The sequence below is a fragment of the Ambystoma mexicanum genome, chromosome 2q, assembly GCF_040938575.1.
Source record: "Ambystoma mexicanum isolate Mex_15411 chromosome 2q, UKY_AmexF1_1, whole genome shotgun sequence".
NCBI lineage: Eukaryota > Metazoa > Chordata > Amphibia > Caudata > Ambystomatidae > Ambystoma > Ambystoma mexicanum.
Window position 1 is genome coordinate 445,567,922 of NC_090924.1, and position 14,014 is coordinate 445,581,935.

At 42.1% G+C, this 14,014-nt stretch overlaps 1 protein-coding gene across 2 annotated transcripts in view; it reads right to left on the reverse strand.

Moving 5' to 3' along the window:
* The window catches only part of WAS (WASP actin nucleation promoting factor), a 372,670-nt gene that overhangs the window by 286,875 nt on the left and 71,781 nt on the right, over positions 1 to 14,014 (reverse strand). The gene's annotated exons all lie outside the window — the stretch shown is intronic.

Sequence of the window (14,014 nt, forward strand, 5' to 3'; positions counted from 1 at the left end):
TATGTTTGACTCTCTGTTCATAATTGCAGAAACTAGTATAAGATATCTGGGGGTCATTATAACTAAAGAGGTCTCACAATTGTTCGATAATAACTACCCAAATGTGCTCCAAAAGGTAAAAGAAGATTTAGGGAAATAGACACCTCTCAGAATCTCGTGGCTAGGCAGGATACCGACAATTAAAATGGTAACATTACCAAGACTACTTTATGTTTTTGAAGCTCTCCCGATGGCAATTCCGTGGTCATTTTTCGTGGGTACTAATGGTACCTAGGGAATATGGGGGTGTTGGCCTCCCGAATTTTGAGAAGTATTACGAGGCGGCACAGTTGAGGGTACTCAGGGAATGGTTGAAAGGAGATATGTTTAAGCCCTAGGTAAGGATGGATAGGGCAGTGGTGGGGTGCTCTTTAGAAGGAGTTATTTGGCTACACAGACAAGATATGGCCCAGAATATGAGAAAGAGTGATATTGGCAGTGGTATGCGATATCTGGGATCAATAATTAGGAAAAGGGAAACCATCTACACATCCGTCCCCATTTACCCCACTATTTGGTAATCCAAACTTCAGTGCAGGGATGGCATCAGGAGCTTTTAGACATTGGCGGGAAGCTAGGTGCACAAAGCTAAGAGACGTGATGAGAGGAATGCAAATCTGTATGTTTGAGGAAAGCAAACAGTCCCTGGTTGGAGTACTAACAGTTACAACATTGGATAGTGTGCTTGGGGGGAAATGCAGTGGCTGGGAGAAAATGGGAGAAAATGTACTACATTCGAAAAATACATTACTACACACACGGGTGATAAACAAATGGTGTCTAGGCTATATTCTATATTAATGGAGGAGGAAAAGGGATAGGATTGAGCATACATGCAAAAATGGGTAAAGACATTCCTCATTAGGACCCTGGCGGAGTGGGTTTCCGCCAGCGGTATTCGCGGCGGACCCGTCCGCCCCACTACGAGTTCCCGTAGCGCCATGGCGCCGTTTTCCGCCTGGTTTTACCAGGCGGAGAGAACCATGGCGCTACGGGACCTCGTTGTTAATTACGCCACCGTATTTTACGGTGGCGTAATTAACTCCTTCCCCACTCCCATTATACCCTATGGGGCAAGAATGGGAATGGGGAAGGGCAGAATGGGGATTGGGGATTTACCGCTCCGCCAAGGTCGGCATGGGGTGGTAAATCCGCCAACCCCCATGGCGCTATCGACGGCTTTCCGCCGTGCTTCGCGGTGCATTTAGCACCGCGAAATCCGCCAGGGTCCTAATGAGGCCCATTGGGATTGGAAATTCCTAGGGAACATTGGGAACATCTATGGGTGAATATTCCCAAATTGACAAGGTCTATACAGGTTTGGGAGCAAGGTATAGAAGAATGGTAAAAGGGGTTATACAACCGAGCAACTGTATGCAATGTTTCCTCTAACTGATGGAAAATGCTGGAGGGACTGTGGCTTGAAAGAGGATTGGAAGCATGTTTGATGGAGTGTCTGAAGTTAAAGGTATTTTGGAAAGAAGTTATAGGCTCAATTAAGACAATGGTCACTTCTGATGTTAGTTTGACTCCCAGAGAATGGCTGTGTGGCCTGTTTGACCAGAGATTCGTATGATTAATAAAGCACACAGTAAAGCTTTCATGCTAATGGTTATCGCAGCATGGTTGGTAATAGCAAGCAATTGGAAACAGAACTACCACCAACTATAAGGAATTGACTGTTTAAACTGTGGGGGTTCATGGCAATGGAAAAGACGACATACAACACACAAGGGGACTATGAGAAATTCATAATTATGGAATTTCTCAAAGGTGACTATGTGAGACATTGGTGTCCTCATAATTTAAGAATACTAAATATAATGTGATGAGAATAGTTAGCTAATAGTAAAAATTGAAGATTTGATGATTTACTCCGCCTGGGGGGAGATTAATGTTGTAATATTTAAAATGACAAGAAAAATACATTAAAAAAAAAACAACAGCAAAGAAATATTTGGTATCTATAGATTTCAACTATGTATACTGTGATGAATGGATGGAATTCGTCCCTTCGCCCCAGGGGGGGAGCCTCTCCCATTGAGGGGTGAGTCTGCTTCCCAAGACCCTCCCCAGGCGGCTTGGAAAGTGGGACCTCCCTGGGAGAGAGTCGGCCTTAAGCCCCAAGGACTCCCGTTCCTGTGAGGAACTCCCTAACTCATTCCCCATGGTGGCATACATGGGACTATCCGATGTGAACGACAGTATAAAATTCAGAGACTTGGCTGAAGACAAAACAAAAATACCCTGTTACAAACATGAAGGATCAGTCTCTTTAAAAGAAGGCGGAGAGCGGGACAAGGGAGAAAACAAGAAAGCTAAGAACTGGAACAGCTAAAGAGAACCCGAGTGAGCCAAGGTCCCGGGGAAGTTCCCCTGCAGATTCTGAGGTAACGGGTAGAATGGGAGACCCGGGAGGCTGCCAGGGAATCCTTACGCAACAAGAAAAACTCATCCCAGTGAAATTAACGAGACAGTAAAGTTTATGAAACGGAATGATAATGTGAGAAAGAGAATCACAATAAGAGTGGGAAAAGAGAGCATTAAGAGTGGGTCAAATCACAGAGTGAGAATACTCTAGAAAGAAAGAGAACTCTATGATGTGACTACAAGTGAAACATATAAGGAAAGAGATATACAAGTCAACCACATTCAGTAGAGTGTAGGGGGTAGGGTAGGGTATTGTTTATTTATCTAGCGCTTATACACAGGCAAGTGTTTCAAAGTGCTCAAGGAGGGTGGTAACACAGGGGAAAAAACAACAGTCGTTAAGAGCCCTTGAAAATAAATCTGAGACAATAATAGTCTGCACAGGCAGAGTAAGCACATAAAAAATACTATCAACAGTATGGGAAATAACAAATAGGCCTGTCAGCGATTCTGCAATATTAATAGTGTAATTAGGAGTGAAGACAAGGGAGAAACAGACAGATGATCTTCAGGCGTGGTGCGTATGGATCGAGCAAGTGCACAGAGGGTCGCAGGGAGGGGAGGATCAAGTGCACCCGGTCGGTTGAGACTGGGGCATGTGCAGAGAGAGCCACTCTCTTAGGTTAATTTCTCAGTGTATTGAGTGTGGGTTGGGTGAAGGGCCCTGAGGCAAGTGCGAGAGTAGGGAGAGGGGGAAAAATAGAGAACTGGGTTAGCAGGGTAGAGGTTGAGAGAAGGATGCGGCAAAGAGGAAAGTCTTGAAGAGTTTCCGGAATTTAAGGAGATCCGGCTCAAGACAGAGGGGGGCAGGGAGGCTATTCCAGAGGGATACGCCTGCCAAGGATAAGGATCTCCCTCCAAATCTCTGCTTGGAGAACTGGCTCACTCGTAGAAGGTTGGAGGTAGATGAGCGGAGGGCTCGTGAGGGACAGTATTTAAGTAGGCAGCATTGCAGATAGGTGGGTCTCAAGACCCAGAAAACCTTGTGAACAATGCAACGGGTCTTGAATTTCTTTCTTGAAGCCACAGGGAGCCAGTGGATGGATTTCAGCACCAGAGAGATTCAGTCCCTGGGCTTGAGGCCAAGGATAAGCCTTGCTGTTCTGTTCTGGATGAGTTGCAGAAGGCGCATGGCAGAAAAGGGAGGTTGAGGAAGAGGCTGTTGCAATAGTCCAGCTTGGAGAGAACCCGGGCTCTGGAGACAGTGAGCCGCTGGGGGAAAGTGAGAAAGGGTAGAGTACCTCTGAGGAGGTGTAGCTGGTAGTTAGACTTTTTAGAGATGTCTGAAATGTGAGAGGAGAAGGAGAGAGTGGAATCAAAGATGACCCCAAGCTTTCTTGCTTCGCATGTGGGTGCAGGTGCAGAGCCAAGGGAGGCGGACCAGACTGAAAGTGGGAGCAGGGGTCGCAATGCGAACGATCTCAGTCTTAGTGGGGTTGAGGCAGAGGTCGTTTGCAGCACACCATGACTGATTAGCGGACAGACAGTCAGATATGAGCGAGGAGGTGGAGGTGACTGAGGGATGCCTGAAACATAGATGCTTGTCATCCGTGTAGCACTGGAAGTTAGAGGTGAAGGTGGCAAGGCAGCTATATAGACGTTGAAGAAGCAGGGGATAGGTTAGATCCCTGGGGAACGCCACATGTTGAGAGAGTGATAGTCGGGTGAAAGGCTCTGAGTTCCACCTGGGATGGGCGGTCGGAGAGGAAGGAGGTTAGCCACGCCAGAGCGTGACCTGTGATTCCCAGGGTGTCGCGGAGATGTACAATCAGGATGTTGTGGTTAACCGTGTCGAAGGCAGAGGAGAGGTCAAGGAGAATGAGGATAGATGGCGTGTTAGTGTCAAGATTTGAGAGCAGGTCTTCATGGGTGTTCAGAAGAGCAGTTTCCGTGCCTCTGGATACTCTAAAGCTAGATTGATGGTCATGGAAGCAACCAATAGATTCAGTGGGTAGGGTCAGCTGAGAAATAGCCAGTTTCTCCCTCCAGTAGTTTGCCCAGAAAAAGAGTGATGGAGATAGGGTGGTAGTTTGCTAGAATGGATCGGTCGGGATAGGGTTGTTTGAGCAGAGGCTGCACAAGGGAGTGCTTCAGGGCAGTTGGGAAAAACTACAGAAGAAAAGGAGAGATTGCAGAGATCAGCCAAGGCTGGGGCGAGGGAGTCGATATTGTCTTTTATGGTTTTTGAGGGGCAGGGGCCCATCTGTTTGGATGAGGCTTTGAAGAGTTTGGCCGTGTTGTTTGATGCCGCAGAGATTCACGCTTGAATAAAGACTCTTTTCTTGGTGCGGATGCAGAGTCGATAATGCGTTTGAAAGAGGCGGCAGGCCAGTTTGTCAGATGGTTCGCCCGCTGCATTCCATTTCCACTCAGGTGCCCTACAATTGCATTTAAGGGCAGCCAGGTCGGATTTGCACTTTTTGGAAGGCTTCAGTTGGACCCTCATGACAGGGGCAAGAGTGTCAAGGGTGTTGGAGATAGAGAGATTGAGGTCAGGGTGGGAGTTAGCCGAAGGAATGGGCGGAGGAGAGTAGGAGGAGGCAAAAGCAGCCACTGTCAGTTTTTTCATGGGTCTGGTGACTTTGAAGCCCAGTGGCTGTGCCGGGTTGCATTGCTGCAAGAGGAGAAGAGAGCTTGGGGTGTGTAGAGAGAAGAGAGTGGCCAGTCCAAGAGAGGGAGGTAGGCAGGGGGATAGAGAGAGGGCTGTCAGTAGAGATGAGAGCATCCAAGTTGTGGGTTGTGGTGTGCTTGGGACCACAGGGAAGGATAGAAAGGGCGAGAGAGTCGCAATGGTTGTGGAAAGGACCTGAGGAGTCGGGAGAGTCCAGATGGATGTTCAGATCACCCATCAGGAGGAGTTGTGAGGAGGAGGAGAGTAGGGAGGAGACCAGGTCAGCCCATTCAGAGAGGAAGAGAGTGGACTGGCCTGGTGGCCGAGTGAAGGTGGCCATAATGAGAGAAGATTTTGGGGATAGTGCGAGCCTGCAAAATAGGCACTCGAAGGAGGAGTAGGCCTGAGTAGGGGTGATGGGCACAGGTATCCATCCTGGGAAGATAAGCGCCACTCCCCCACCTGTCTTCTTAGTCCTGGGCGCAGAGGGGATTTTGTAGCCTTCAGGGAGGAGTGTGTCAACGCTCGTGGCGGAGCTCTCCTTGAACCAAGTCTCAGTGATGGCGAGCACATCAAGATCCATGAGTTTGAGGAAGTTACTGAAGTCAGTTGAGTGATTGATGGCAGAGAGAGTGTTGAGAGTGGCAATGTAGAGCAGCTTGCCATCTTTGAGGGTCTTCCTCGGGTGGCAAGAGGGCCAGGGGGATAGTGGAGGATGACAAAGGAGCCAAGGCGGACAAGGGAGCCATGGAAACATTAACTACCAAGAAGGCAAACCCCATCTACGAACGTATATGTTACAGGCAGGCCTCCAGAGAAGGGTCGCACAAGGCCTTTTTACGCATGAAAATTCTTGTAAATACGACAGCTTTATTATTTTCCTGTGTACATTTATGCACAGGTTTAGAGCAGAGGGCAGGTTACTTGACAGAAACCAGAACGCTTCTTTTGATTTTGATCTCGCAGGATGTAATTGCAAGCCAGGAAGAAAAGCTCCTGAAACAGAAATGTTGTCTCTGAAGCCTTTCAAAAAAGAAACTGCACGCTGTGATGAAAATTAATGGTTTCTTTCTGTTCAGCTTCTTCTGTATTGGGTGTAGATGCTAATGGATCAAACAGAAGCACTGTGCATATCTATTTTCCTAGCATTTTAGGATTGTATAATTAATAAGATGGGAAACTAAGTTGGAATTAAGAATACAAATGTTTGTAACATATAATGCTTTTTTCCCGCAGTGAAAGCAAAGCAGTATTGCATAATTTTATTTCTCAGGGTTCCTGTGCTGTGTGCATTATTATGCGGAGGCCGATCATTCTTTCACTTATAATTTAATTTACACTCTAATTGGAAAAACAGTGTCTAAAATGATGAGTATTAACACTCTAGTTTACATTCATTCAGCCTTACAGTCAATGGTCCATATTACTATAAATGGTGAAAGCAGCAAAGTCTTGCTCAAGGGTGAGTGATTGTCATTACACCAATCACAGGTGTACTAGCCTCTCAAATCTTCAAGACTACAATTAAAACCTCCATAACCTGACTCTCCAGGAAGTGTAAGCGCTGTTCAAAAACAAATGAAAGATACATTTGTAATTGAAATAGAAACGCAGCAAAGCCTATCCCTGTGATAATCCAGATAGGTATTTAACTTTATGTAGCACTTCGTGCATGGTTCGTCCAACATCTATGCACTTTGATTATTATATCTCAGTCTATACTCTGTTTAATGACCTGTGAAGGATGTTATGCAATAGATAGCTAAATTAGTTGAGCACTGGTTGCTGCAATCTGTGTGTGATCTGTAGGTTGCAGGTTCAAATCCCAGCAAGTCCAACTCTGCCTGTCATCCTTTCGAAGTCGATAAAAAAGTACCAATTTCGGTTTGGTGATAATTGATATAAATATGTTCTATGTACAGCTCTTTGCCAAAAGCGCTATATAAATAACAATTTGACCATGAGATTAGGTATAGAATTTAGCACAGAGTCCTTGCCTCTATGCACTGTAGTCATAACATTGGCATACTATTAGGTAGTAATAGTTCCAGGAAATGAGGTCTTTCATTTAACATCAAAAGACAATTCTGCTATCGAACCTCAAAACACACAATAATATTCAGGTTTGCTTTACTATGTAATTGGTTAGGTTTTTGTGCTTTCAACATTTAAATATATAAAGGAGAGATCAAATGGCCAGACCTTACAGAAATAATAAAAGGTGTATTCTGTCACAATGTAGAAAGCTGCCGCATGGTAACGATTTCCATAGTTTTGGACAGGTCAGCTGGATGTCACATACATTTAACTCTCTTGCAAAGGAGAAAATGCATTTTTACTCCCTTGAACTCCCATTTGCTCTCAAAGTTTAAAAATAGAGAGTAAAATACTCCCACCTCAAAATCTTATCTGGAGCACTGTCCACAACTATACATTATGCATTATCAAGGTATGGATTTACAAGTATTTACGGTTATCCGAAAAAAAGAAACTTTAGTTTAAGCACAAATTCTTTAAAACAGTGTCATATTTAATCAATCATAGCAAAACAGTGTGCAAAAAGCTAAAAAGATCCAGTAATTTCACAGCCAGTCTTCTTCAAGACTCAATAAATTGGCAATGTGGAGCCACCTACCATTGTAAAGCTTTCTATATGAAGTAGAATTTCATATATTACCGCCAATATTAATAAATTCACTCTGATAAATCAACATTGTATGTTGATACTGATAAATGTTTGGTCATATATTGTTGAAAGCCTAACAATATGAAAATGTTGTTTTCGGCCTTTAAGTTTTATATACTTGTAATATTGTATCCCACTTTAATTTTGTTAGGACTGATTTTGTGCTACAACTTTTTTATACAACTGTGCATAACTAATCTGCATTACTGTCATTATTTTTAAATATGTTGAAATATAGGTTCAAGGTATAAAGTCAAATATTCAACAAACTATATTTTCGGGAGGTTAGCACCATAAAAGCAGAAAAATATACTAGAAAACATTCTTATGATAATCAAAATCAGAAACGTAAACAAAGAAATACACAATTGTAAATGTTATTAATGATCAAGTAAAGTGTCTCATAAAAAGTACATTAAAGCCCACGTTCCTAGCACTGTGGCTATCTAAGTTAAGAATAAAAGTGGAGGTTTGGATTGATAAAGATTTCCATTCTTGAAACCTTTATCATCTTTTTTCCGAATCACATTGTATTTCAGACAGAAAAACAAGAAATGCATTGTGGTCTCTAATGCCGTAGGTGACAATGAAAAAACAATTTTAAGTGCTACTGCTTGTCCATGTAACTATTACGGAGTTTAAATGCAAGTAGTTAAAACACAATCTCGTAATTAAAATACATTAATTATAAAAAGATGCTCAGTCAAGGTAATGATGATGGATGTCGGGTAGTGAAATAATTTCTAGTGCTCCGTTTATGGACTTATTCAATTCAATCATCTCTCTTGTCAAAACATAGGTGGTCAAGTACAGCATGCTTAACTTCCATAATTAATGGTATATTAAGAATCTGCGTTAACCTTAGACAATGTCATCTGTACATTATAAACCCAGGGTATTGTCTGTGCTCTCTCACTGCACAGATAGCACATAAAACCGATTGGCATAATTTGGTCTTTTATTGAATCAAGTATTCAAGAAAAAAATAATACAGAATTTCAGGGTTCAAAATTGCCAGGAGCTGGGAGCTATTTAGTTCCTCGTTATAGCTAAGAGGAGCCTGGTTAGCTTGAAACCAACAACTACTAGGAGCTACTTTTCACTACCCAGATATGTGGTGCCATACAAACATACCAATGTAACATTAACTATGTAGGTTTGCTGTTGTGTATAAAAGAGAATAAAGGACACAAATAAGGGACATTTTAAAGCATACTGAATAATACATAATAGAGTAAATGTTACAGTTTGCATCTTGCACACAGGTTAGATTTGCTGTGCGTTACGTACTAGCTCCTAGTTCCCCAGTGGTAGCGCCTGCCCAATGTGCCAGGAACTACCTTCTGCTCCTGATCATCAAACCCTAATTTCAATCCCGGGGATTTGAAGTCCAGCTTTCTTCCAGCTAATTTAAAAACAGTTCTGTGTGAGCTGAGCAAGGCAGGATAGATGATGGTAGGCCCAAGATTCTTTGTATTTTTCTTTTTTTTGTTGGTGCAAAAAAAACCCTAAAACAAAAGCCCATATTGATGAACCATACAATGCAAATGACTTCACTGTGGTCTCATAAGTCCTTATCACGAACCCCTGTGGTAAATCTTGATGGTTAATACCAAACCTAAAAACCCCTACCTACCTTGGTGGCTAAAATGCACACACGCATTCTAAATTCCTCTGACCAATCTCTCATACTGGGGACTTCGGTCCTTCACAGGCATTCACCTACTGCGCTTTGAGGACATACCAATGGCACTATGCGCTATGCAAATGCCATTCCATGACTAACTGAATCAAAGGCTGTGACAAGAACCATAAACTCAGAACATATAGGTTTCCTTTTAACATAAACAGATTTGACCAAAATGTTTAAAAGATTGCGTGTTGGTTTGATATTCCCAAGCCCTCCTAAAATTGTCTGGGTCAAACCAAAATATTATTATCCTTAATCCAATACTATAAAGTTGATGAAATCTCTTTCTCAAATAACTCAGCAACACTGTCTTAAAGTGAAATTGGCTTGTAACTGGAGGATGGCAGTCTTTCCCCTTGCTTATAAATTGGAAAGATTACAGCAGTTTACCAGTATTCAAGGGCATTAAAAACATTGCACAAAAGCGGTAACCACATATCAGGCTTAGATTTAAACAAGTCAATCAGCACATAATCTATTGCCAGTTTATTTTTTTAGGCGATCTTAGTGCAACATTTAGTTCTAGAAGTGCAATGGAAAATGCAATCATCCCTGTTCTTACATCATTAGCCTTCTCATTAAAATCAATTTAAATTTCCATTTGGGCCTCCGGATTAGCCATGTAATTTACATACAGCAGAGAAGTGGGTAAACCAGGTAACTGCTGGTACGTTAGTTTCCACCATATAATTACATGGCCACAGTAGTTGCCGTGTAGTTATGGTTAAGTTGCTGTTTCCATAGGAAGAACACTTTTTGGGCGGCTTATAACTTCGCTCTCCATGGACGAATCCTCACCAAACTTTGCAAAAAAAGTATATGGCCCACTTTTTGCAAAGTTTGGTGAGGTTTGGTCCAGAGGGGGCAAAGTTAGAGGGGGGGGATCCTAAGATATCTTTTTTCCCCATAGACTGAATGGGGAAAAAACTTTGCTCACGCCTACAGCCCAAACCGCTGGACGGATTTTCACCAAATTTGCGGCAGGAGCAGCGGCTTGGTCCCGAAATTGTGCTTTTGTAAATTTGGTGGAAATCCGTCCGGTAGTTTTTTACAAAATGACCAAAAAGTAGGTCACAGAAAATTAGTGATATCTATGTCCGGTCCGCGGACACACTTCCCTTTTCGGTCTGTAGACAGTGTCCTGATTGGCTAATCGGCTTGCGTCATGTCCGCGGACATTCGACGTGTTCACTGATTGGATGGTGAGGACCGTGAAGTGTGTCAGATTTTTGGAAACGCCGCCATCTTGGATTCGCGGACAGCGGCCGATATCCGCAGACATCGTGGTAAAAACATATGAAAAAACACAGCATTCCACTTGTCAATCTTATCAAATAATCCTGGGGAGGTGAGGGGTGATGAGGATGGGATGGGATATGGCTGCAAGAAGCAAAAAAAACGGGTGTTTTTTGCCGCAAAAGTCTGCGAATAGTTCGGATGTTCGCGTACAGTCCTGTGAAAGTTTGCGAACACCTTAGCATTACAGGGTTGGTGAAATGCAGTTCTTGGATGGCTTATAACTTTAGCGCCATTTAAAAGTACTGCATGAATTATTGCATGTATATTCCTGGGCTGATTCTGAGTGGGTATGCAAAGTTTGGTGGGATTCTGTCATGAGGGGGCAAAATTAGAGGGGGGGTCCTAAAATAATGTAAAGGCTTATAAATGAGGTGCCATTTGACGAATCCTCACTTAATTTGGGAAACTGATAATACATTTTGATATACATGTTTTTGTGAAGTTTGGCGGGATTCTGTCAAGAGGGAGCAAAATTAGAGTGGGGTCCCAAAATATTGTAAAGGCTTATAAATGTGGTGCCATTTGACAAATCTACACAAAGATTTGCAAAAAGATTATAGATCTAGATTTAGATGTTTTCGTAAAGTCTGAATGGATTTTGTCAAGTGGGGGCTAGGTTATATGACGATTGTATGTGCATACATTTGACACTTTTGAAAAAATAAAACATGGGTGGATTTCCAGCAAACTTGCGTAAGGAGCATTGGCAAGGACCTACAAGCATGGTTTTGCAAATGTGCCAGTGTTTTATTATTTGACAAATGTCATAATATAGCTACAAAAAATAGCGGTATACCTTTCGTGACTGAGGGGTAGCCTGTGGCCATAGGCAGTGGCCAGATTGTCCGGGTCATGGAATAAGGTCATGATCCGGACATTCTGGCTACTGGCCATGATCACAAGGGACAACACATAGGATTAAAGTGGCCATGTCCACCTGGGTCTGGCTTTGTGGTAAAGTTATTTGAAAATAGGATAGATTTGAAAGGGAAGAAACATGTGCTCGTGGTAAGTAATATGGTCATAGGGTTCTCTTTTTGCCTTCTGCAGGCTGCTATGGAAAGCGAAGAGGGGCCCTGTATGGAACCCTCACCTTCCCTTTCCATGGTGGCCATCCTGGAAAAGGATTTTCCTTCCTCTGTTGGAAGGAAAATACTATTTTTTACCACCTCGGGTTCCCGCTTTGGGAACCTAGTGTGCTAATGGCCTTCATCCCCCATTTTGGGGGCTGGAATGGGGGGATAATGGTCCAGAGACCTTGTTATCCACCCTTGCTTCGCTTGGGCTGATAACTTGGGCTGCTGGGCCGGTATCCACCGGTCCAGTCCCTGGAACAGAGGATGAATGCCACAATATTCCCATTAGCATAACACAAAATGCAAATGTAAATGTTTGAAAATGTTATTTAGTCTATGTACTTTACTGAGAAATATAAAGTAGATGGAGTCTATACATTTTTTTTGTTAGTTCTATTTTTTAACTGTGAAAGGTGGTTCCTAAAGGAATTTGTCGTTTGTTGTTTTTGGATGTATTCTTTTTGGCAGGAGAACTGAGAACGAAAGGTGGGGAGGGAAATGAGGGAAGAGTAACCAAACACTAATATGGAGGGGTAGGTGGACAAGGGAAAATGGTGTGCGTGTGTTATTTCTAAGTTAGGGGGCACTGTTTCTCATGCTCCTTGATTGAAGGAGTGGTGGTGGGGAGGAGGGATGGCATTAGCTGATGCCATTTTAAGATAAATAGCAGTTTTGCTAAAAGTATGTACTGTGTACTAGATTGTTAATGGATAATGAGTAGGAATAGGTGTTGGAGCTGTCCAAGGGAAATTTTGAAGTTGGAAGTTCCTAGATTAGTAGAAAATGCAGTTCCGAACTGTCCGCCAAGCAGAGATCTTATTATGAAGTGCGGACGGGTTGTCAGACGCGTCATCATGCTGCGCGCCAGCGTATGGTCATGTGGCACTGTGCGGAAGGTCCGCTATGAAGTCAGGTGTTCGTAGACGTCTACGGATGCAAACTAGTTGACATAGTTCAAGAAGTGTATAGAATTGTTAAAAATGAGTTCAGATGGTGTGAAATGGCAGAGTTTTAAGGTGGAAATTTGGAAATTGGACACAAATATTGCTATATTGGGTAACTAAAGTATGATATTAGTAAGTCGTAGGAAAATAGCATGCACTGATAAAAAACTATGAAATTCAATGAAAAAACTTTGTTAAAGGGACGTTATGGTTAAGTTGTACTAATAAAAACCTTTGAAATTCACTGAAAAAACTTTGCTAAATGGACGTTATGGTTAAGTTGGACTAATAAAAACCTATGAAATTCAAATAAAAAACTTTGTTAAAGGGACCTTATGGTTAAGTTGCACTAATAAAAACCTTTGCAATTCACTGAATACACTTTGTTAAAGGGACGTTATGGTTAAGTTGGACTAATAAAAACCTACAAAATTCAAAGAAAAAACTTTGTTAAAGGGACGTTATGGTTAAGTTGGACTAATAAAAACCTATGAAATTCAAAGAAGAAACTTTGCTAAAGGGACGTTATGGTTAAGTTGCACTAATAAAAACCTATGCAATTCAATGAAAAAACTTTGTTAAAGGGACATTATGGTTAAATTGGACTAATAAAAACCTATGAAATTCAAAGAAAAAACTTTGTTAAACGGACGTTATGTTCCAAGTAAAACCAGAAAACCCCTGAAATTCGCCAGTTATGGTAAGCTAAGCAACCATAAATCGCGCCACCACTGTACACGGCTAAGACTAACACCCAGGACATCAAAGATGACATCGCAAATGTCATTGATGACATCACACGTGAAATACATTTTAATGAAAAGTCTCTACAAGGAGTTGTGTTTATATTGTTGATAACAAGATGTCAGGAGTGATAGGGAGACCTATCATGAACTACTTAATCCATTAAAGAATCTACTCATCTAATATCATTGTATTGAGTGTTGTTGTTAATACAGAAACCTAATTATATAAAAACCTAGGCAATGACTGCAGCATGCACCATAGAAGTACACTATTTATAATATTGTAATTTTGGATAGTACAATAATGAATGCTCCCTTATCAGAGTTTTGAGTAATGTTAAATATTTAATAACTAGCTAACAATTCAAGGCTTACAGCACTTGTGCTGGTACAAACAATACATATGAAGCACCACAATGCATACAAATCAGAGGCACATACATGGAAACTAAAGTAAGGAAGAAAGAAACTGCATCATCAGAAAATGTTAATG